At 36.2% G+C, this 8,122-nt stretch overlaps 1 pseudogene; it reads right to left on the reverse strand.

Moving 5' to 3' along the window:
• Positions 1–215: 215 nt before the first annotated feature.
• LOC128216416 (uncharacterized) lies at positions 216–1,376 on the reverse strand (annotated as a pseudogene).
• Positions 1,377–8,122: the final 6,746 nt, after the last annotated feature.

Genomic DNA, 8,122 nt, shown 5'->3' on the forward strand with positions numbered 1-8,122 from the left:
TGGTGAAGTTTCTACTGCTTATTCCAGGGACAACAATATCTGAAGCAGTTGAATACGTCAAAGCAAGGAGAGGTTTCCTTCTTTTATACTATGTTTTCAGTCTGACAGGTGTTGTAAGATCACTCTAAGGCTTCAAGGGCACCATGTGCATCGGACTATTGAGATGATTTTGGCTAATAAGTTTCATCACATTTGTTTCCCTGAGGACTAATTGTTCATTCACATGAGAATGTAAGTCCGGGTTTAAATGGCTCACTAGTGATGACACTGCTGTCCACAGGGTATATACCTGATTACCTTAATGCATTAATACTGTGAGGGGTTTGTAGAAGAGGAGAAATGCTTGCGTTAGTTTTTCTGCAAAGTTATCTCTGGTAAATAAATGCTTTTTCCAGTGTTTCCCTACTGTATTTTCGAACTGTCAAATGCCACTTAGATTTCAGAGAAACACACATTTGTCAGTTGGCTGCATCAGGTGTGTAGCATTTGGGACAGTCCTGTAGAGTTCGATTCCTTTGGATTTGGCTTTAGAAAACACAGATACATCTATACGTGAGCTTACACCGTACACAAGTATTTTTATAGGGCGTTCCAATCCAGCAAATTTGTCAAAATGATCGATACATTTAGAGAATGCCTTGGCATCTATACATCCTTTTTGGGTATGGCAATATCACTGTCTTCTGTGGAACGTATAACCTCTTGGTTTGGGTTCTGGGAACACAAAGAAAGGAGGCAGCATTTGCCCAGATGTACTTCCACAGTGCATGACTGTTAGTCTTTGCTTACCAGCTTTGATGTGGGGAGCTCTAGTTATTCTAGTAGGTCCAATAACTTTAGCTTTGTTGCTGCCCATATTAAACCTTGTCTTATCAGCATTCCATATCCGCGAGGGATTATCAACTAAATTCTTGTAGATCAAGTATTCTCTAAAATTACAGTACCATCTGTCTGTCTTTTCCTTCGTTACTTTCGACCTACAAAGCTCAAGTTGGATCTCTGGTTTCAGGGACATCAAGTGTTTGTTTCTTTACATAAATAATGCGTACCACACAAAACCAGGCCTTTCATCTTTTAAGGTGTTCTTCTTTGCTCTTTTTAACAAATGTTTGTATGAAATCCAAAAACTCTTATGGCCTCAATCCAATACCTCTTAGAGCCATTTCACTTAACCATGTGGCTAAAGCCTATTCTTTACTCTGACTGAACATAGAAGATGGACCATTGTTATCATCTATTTCTTCTTCTCCAGGTGACCTCCTTTGTAGAAAACTGTAGGACACATTATATAATTTTGAGGCTTTTCTCAATGCCATTTTGTATTTACTTACATCATACAGTGCTCTCCGTACATGTTCCGACTTCTCGAAAGCCATACTTATCCAACTCTTAGTCCTATATTTCTGGGTGATAAGCTTTGCCTGCTTCATTGCTGTGCTTACTCTATGCGATACTGTCAGCCTGACTTGCTTCTTGGAGCCATCTTCCAACCAAAATAATGCTGAAAGAACTGGTGAATCAAATCAAACTGACATGATGAATTGGGATAGTTTTAAAATATTTATCAAACGGATATCTGCCCTGGCAGAGTGGATATCGTTGATAAGGGAACGTGTGTCTTTGGTTCGATCCCCAGTCGCCAGTCGTAGCATCGTTCATGGTGGAGTTTCTTTGGTAGTGTCTTTGGTCAAGGCACATTTTCTAGCCTAGTACTGGTTTGTTTACCCATGAATATAAGTCAACTGTCGGATTGATATAACAGAAATATTGTTCAAAACACTAGTAAAACAAACAAACAAAATTAGTTAACATACTCTAATTAAGGTAAAACAGCAATTCATAATAAAAATGTTATGAATTAGTGTATATTTTTAACGAAAGTGGTTAAAGAAACATGATTTCATATTTGCTTATAATAATAATAAGGATTAAAATTCCCTATTCAAGTTGGCAAAATCGAATACCCATGCCTTATAAAGTTTGAGTCTGTCCCGGATGCTGAACCTGAAATGTCGCATGCAACTAGGTCAACTTAATTGGTGATTGATCAAATCAGAAGTTTTGTTGAGCATGTTATGCTTAATTTCCATATCAGTGTAAATTACCATTAAGATAATATGAAATACTTACCCCTATTCTTGAAATTCGGCACGAAATCATCGATTTTCAATTTGAGTTCTTGAAAATAAAATCTTGCGGTGTCACGTGTACAGTAAACGATGCAGTCAAGCGTTTTGTGATTAAGACAACGTTTATTTGTAAATGACAACATCCGGAATCAAAGTGAAATTAGTTGAATGATTGGGTTACGTGGCTGAATATTAAAATTATTTATAATTTTACTTCGAATTGACCCGGAATTGTCGATGATTCGGAACTGTCCAGTTCACTGTACTATACATATTGCAGCCTACTCATGTCAACAGAGGATCATACAGTGGGGCCAGTGTTACCAGGGTTCATAATGAGTGCATTTATCCTTAGTAGTGGTGATACATTCCCTTGCCCCTCTATTGATGATCAGTAGCTATAAAGCGACTGTGTGGCAAATATGTAAGTATGTATAACTAAAGGTAACTTTAAACAGCTAAAACAAGTTTAAAACAAAACAAATTAAAACAATTTTATATCTTGAAGAAAAAACATAATGTGCACACACGTTTGTTGTGAAATGTAGGTAAAGGTCATGGTCGAAAACAGGTTGTATGGAGGGCAAATTACTAAATGTAGCAGCCGCCATTTTGGATTCAAAATGTAAACAACAGACGATAAGTACGCATTTTGTTTTTCTGGATTTTTTTTGTATTATCTTATTTTGGCAAAATGAAAATAATCCTTTTGCGGTCGAAAAGATGTTTTTCTGGCATATACATAGCATCATAAGATTGCTCGAGTAACATTGAAAGAAAAGTGCGGTGGGTATTAAGCGAAACTCCAACAAGAACTGAGCTCTTCCAAATTTAAGTTCTATGATTCCGAAATAGGAGTACAAATTGGGTCAACTTCTTGTTTGACAGTAATAGTTCTCGGACATTTACCAGAAAGTATGTCATCATTTGTATTGACGCCTGACGTCTTTTGTTTGTTGTACAATGCGAAAATACAGATTTAGACGTAAGAGCAATTTTTTTCTGCACATATGATAACAAAAACCAGATCGATTTTCAACAGACACTTTATATGTGTCTTTGAAAACAAAGGAAAAATCGTGACTCTACTATATTTGCGGCCGGAGATACAACTCCTTACTGGTACTTGAAACAGGATTGATACTTTCGATTGTATACGTTAAACTTCCAAATATGGCCAATACATAGGCATTGTACATTTTAACAAAAGGAGTGCGTGTCCTTGTTTACTGACAATAGCGTTAGACAATCGATTTTTCAAGTACACGAACGGAAACATATGTCCGGTATGGAAAACAAAACAAAAATACCACAGAGAGCAATATTATCACGAGTAGACTACGCCAGTAGCGTAGCCATGAGTATGTGCGTCTTATTTTCTGTAACTATCAGTTAACTACTGTAATATTATTTAACAAAACACAGAATGTAAATTAATTTTCTGCCTGGGTGTCTTCGCTACGAATGAAAAGTGAAAATATCGAGTTTGATATTGCACAGTGTATAAGTGCAAATTAACGGTAATTCCTCTGCCAATAAAATCGCTGTATTGCGTTTGAAAATTGAAAATTGAATCTCATCAAATGCCACCAAAAGTTTCAAACAATAACCGTACTTTTAGCTCCATCGAACCGATTCTGTTCCAATATCATGACGACATTTAGGATAGTAGAATAGAAGATCTATATGTATCCCGGGTCACGACTGGACGCAGTGGAGGAACTACAAATTCAACAGTGCCTTAATTTTAAGTCCATACAATTCACATATCTCATTTTTACAATAGAAATTGTCATCGCAATTTCACAAACTTTTGTGAATTTGGTGCTCGATAGGAAATTTCCTCCCGCATCAAAGGACTTTTTTACGATATTTTTTGTATTTTTATTTCTTTAACGAGCATTTTTCAGTATTGTTTCCGTCTTAATGGTCGATGCGCACAACTTTAAATAATTTGTTCCGTCTTTTTGTCAATGTGCACATTTATACCAAATTTGGTATATAATTTTGACTTTTGGGGCACTGCTTAAGTTGCTGATAAGTTTAAGTCGAAATAGTCTGCATAAAAACGAAATAAAGAAAGACGAGCCAATTGGAAAAAAAAAACACCTGCACATTTGAACTTCACCTTAAAGCATATGGCCTATGTTTTGAGTAACACACACCACGTGCACTAGTGATGGAGGGATTGGTGCACCAGGTTCGCGGAATATAGCAGGATAACCAATGATATTCTAAGAAACATTTTGGTATTGTAACATTCTTGTTTGAGTTCTTTTTATTCCTGTTCACCTGCCAATTTAATCATATAGATATACTATACCAGTGTGTAAAGGTCAAGCGGTTGGACGTATGACCATGTAACCGAGAGACAGACGACAAAAATACAGTTGGACAGCTGGACAGCTGGACGAATGAACAAAATAACAGTATCACTAGTCACACAAACTTACAAATGTATGAAATGCATAACACATATAGTACACGTGAATGCAAGTACAATACATAGCCGATACTTGTGTTGTCTTTGATAGGAGTAACAAGAATACCACCTTTTTACAGGTTTTCTTTATTTTCTAAAATAACTGGTAAACTTAAAATAAATAGTTAACTAAATTTACCCCAACTTAACATATGGAGGAGGGTAAATTTGTATCCATGGGTAATTCATGTCGTAAACCCAGCAATTGATTTGCTCCCAAGGGGTACTTCGATTTCGGCAAGAGTTTACAGTAAATAGTTGACACATAAAACCAAATAAAGGAAGGACATTATTATATACCTTTATTTAGTATATCAAACTCTTACCGATACCGATTTATTTATTACAACTTTGAGCAGGTCCGAGTTAATGCTTAAATCCTATTGGATAAGACAACCCATATGACATTCAATCATTTCTGCATGAAGCATTCGTGTATGCAAATCAGCTTATGAATATTCATAACCAGGCTACTTTCTATTTACAATCTATGACGTCACGTCATAGTAGGAAATTGTTTACATGTGTATTTTCTTTCTTAAAAAATATTTGGGATTAAAATAAAGCAACAATGAACAATAAACTTTATATTGATCTTGTATTATTTCTTATTATAAATAACAATAAACTGATTGCGGAGAACTGGAAGCTGAAAGTTCGTCTGCAGAGGAAACATGGCGGATGATCTGTCAGATTTCGACTTGTTTAAAAGATCGTTTTGGTAGTTTTGAGTTGTTTGTGTCGGAATTGAGTGAGGAAACTGCTGCTGCTACTGTTATGATTTCTCCAGAAATTGAAGAACTGAAGAACATTTCACTTGATGATTTGCCTGAAGTTACAAATAAAAATGAAAGTTAAGATCTAGGTCAACAGGATAATGAAAGTTATGACATGCCGACAATTCATGAATATAAACAACAGGGCAGTAGGTTCAATGGTAAAAATATTGTCATAGGCAAGGAATAATGGAAGATACATTTCAGAGTTTAAACAAGTCGCCTTACCTGAAGAGAGCTGTTAATCCGCTTCGAAATGGAAAAAAAAGATGAGGAGTCGGCAGCCATTACTGGTCTCATTGTTACTAAATTTAGCTACACGTGTCGTCAATACTATGATGTATTCATACGCGTGGAAGGCTACAAACTACTTGGAATTATCGAGTGATGAATTGCGGTTCTTGGATAAAAGCAAAATAAAAATCATCTTTATTTTTTTCTATAGTTGTAATTATAAGTTTTGAACATTATTTTTCTGCGTTTCATTGATGTATGAAGTGTCGGAAAAATTACACCTAATTTATACACCTTCGGTCTTTATGCAAATTAGGTGTAATTTTTCAGACACTTCATACAACAATGAAATAATGTTCAATTCTTAAATTAATTTAACTACTTGTTTTTCAAATTTGGCTACTTGGTCTTTCTTTGAGACTCATATGCTATCTAATTGGAGTGCTTAACCTTTTAACACATTTAATTTAAAGCTATCGCATTCCTATTGTATATGATTCTTTTGAAAGTGATGAATATAAAACACATTCTTCATTCTTAGTTTGTTTTTGAAATTGAAGCAAGCATGGACATGTTCAGCTTAAAAGTTTTCGAATAATATGACGAAAAGCATACCGATAACCTTTTTGGTTTCTTAACATTCATGCAACATAATATCGCAAAGTGAATAGGAGTGGTATTAAATACAGTAATATTAACTGGATCACTATTTCAAATGGACTTTTCAACGCAAACTATTGGCTTTTAATGAAAATAATACCCCAGTATGCAAATGATCGGCATACCAACGCGATACATTTTCATGTTAACCAAAACAATCTTGTGCCGTCACATAGGTAAAGCGTATGTTAAAGGCACGAGCCTCTGAATGTGGCTCGCAGTCAGGCAGTGCGAATATTGTTCTTTTTGAACAGATTTTTTGAAATCCTTATTATATCAGAATAATTTTCAAAAGAAGAAAGAACGATCGATGTTAAACTGTTTAATTTCTAGTGAATCAGGTACCAGAACGATCAACCTTAAGCTGTTTAATTTCTAGGGAACCAGGAACCAGAATGATCCTTCTTAAACTGTGCAAGTTATATTGTACCAGGTCCAAAAAGGTCTCTGTCAATATGTGAAATTTCTAGGGTACCAGGTACTAGCGGAACGATCTCTTTATTACTGTTTGATTTCTAATTTAAAAGGTGACAGAAAGATCAGTTTTAACCCATGCAAGTTCTACTGTACCAGGTACAAGAACAATCCTTCTTAAACCGTGATAGTTCTACTGTACCAGGTACAAGAACGATCCTTCTTAAATAGTGCAAGTTCTACTGTTCCAGGTACAAGAACGATCCTTCTTAAACCGTGCAAGTTCTGATGTACCAGGTACAAGAACGATCCTTCTTACAGTGCAAATTCTACTGTTCCAGGTACAAGAACGATCATTCTTACTGTGCAAGTTCTACTGTTCCAGATACAAGAACGATCCTTCTTACAGTGCAAGTTCTGCTGTTCCAGGTACAAGAACGAAGTCATATTGTACCAGGTCCAAAAAGGTCCCTGTCAATATGTGAAATTTTTAGGGTACCAGGTACTAGCGGAACGATCTCTTTAGTACTGTTTGATTTCTAATTTAAAAGGTGACAGAAAGATCAGTTTTAACCCATGCAAGTTCTACTGTACCAGGTACAAGAACAATCCTTCTTAAACCGTGATAGTTCTACTGTACCAGGTACAAGAACGATCCTTCTTAAACAGTGCAAGTTCTACTGTTCCAGGTACAAGAACGATCCTTCTTAAACCGTGCAAGTTCTGCTGTACCAGGTACAAGAACGATCCTTCTTACAGTGCAAGTTCTACTGTTCCAGGTACAAGAACGATCATTCTTACTGTGCAAGTTCTACTGTTCCAGATACAAGAACGATCTTTCTTACAGTGCAAGTTCTGCTGTTCCAGGTACAAGAACGAAGTCATATTGTACCAGGTCCAAAAAGGTCCCTGTCAATATGTGAAATTTCTAGGGTACCATGTACTAGCGGAACGATCTCTTTAGTACTGTTTGATTTCTAATTTAAAAGGTGACAGAAAGATCAGTTTTAACCCATGCAAGTTCTACTGTACCAGGTACAAGAACAATCCTTCTTAAATCGTGATAGTTCTACTGTACCAGGTACAAGAACGATCCTTCTTAAACCGTGCAAGTTCTGCTGTACCAGGTACAAAAACGACCCTGATCCTTCTTACAGTGCAAATTCTACTGTTCCAGGTACAAGAACGATCATTCTTACTGTGCAAGTTCTACTGTTCCAGATACAAGAACGATCCTTCTTACAGTGCAAGTTCTGCAGTTCCAGGTACAAGAACGATCTTTTTTACAGTCCAAGTTCCACTGTTCCAGGTACAAGAACGATCGTTCTTAAACCGTGAAGGTTCTACTGTACCAGGAATAAGAACGATCCTTCTTAAACAGTGCAAGTTCTACTGTACCAGGAACAAAAACGATCTTTCTTAAACCG

This window comes from Mya arenaria, chromosome 2, assembly GCF_026914265.1.
Source record: "Mya arenaria isolate MELC-2E11 chromosome 2, ASM2691426v1".
In the NCBI taxonomy this organism is placed as follows: domain Eukaryota; kingdom Metazoa; phylum Mollusca; class Bivalvia; order Myida; family Myidae; genus Mya; species Mya arenaria.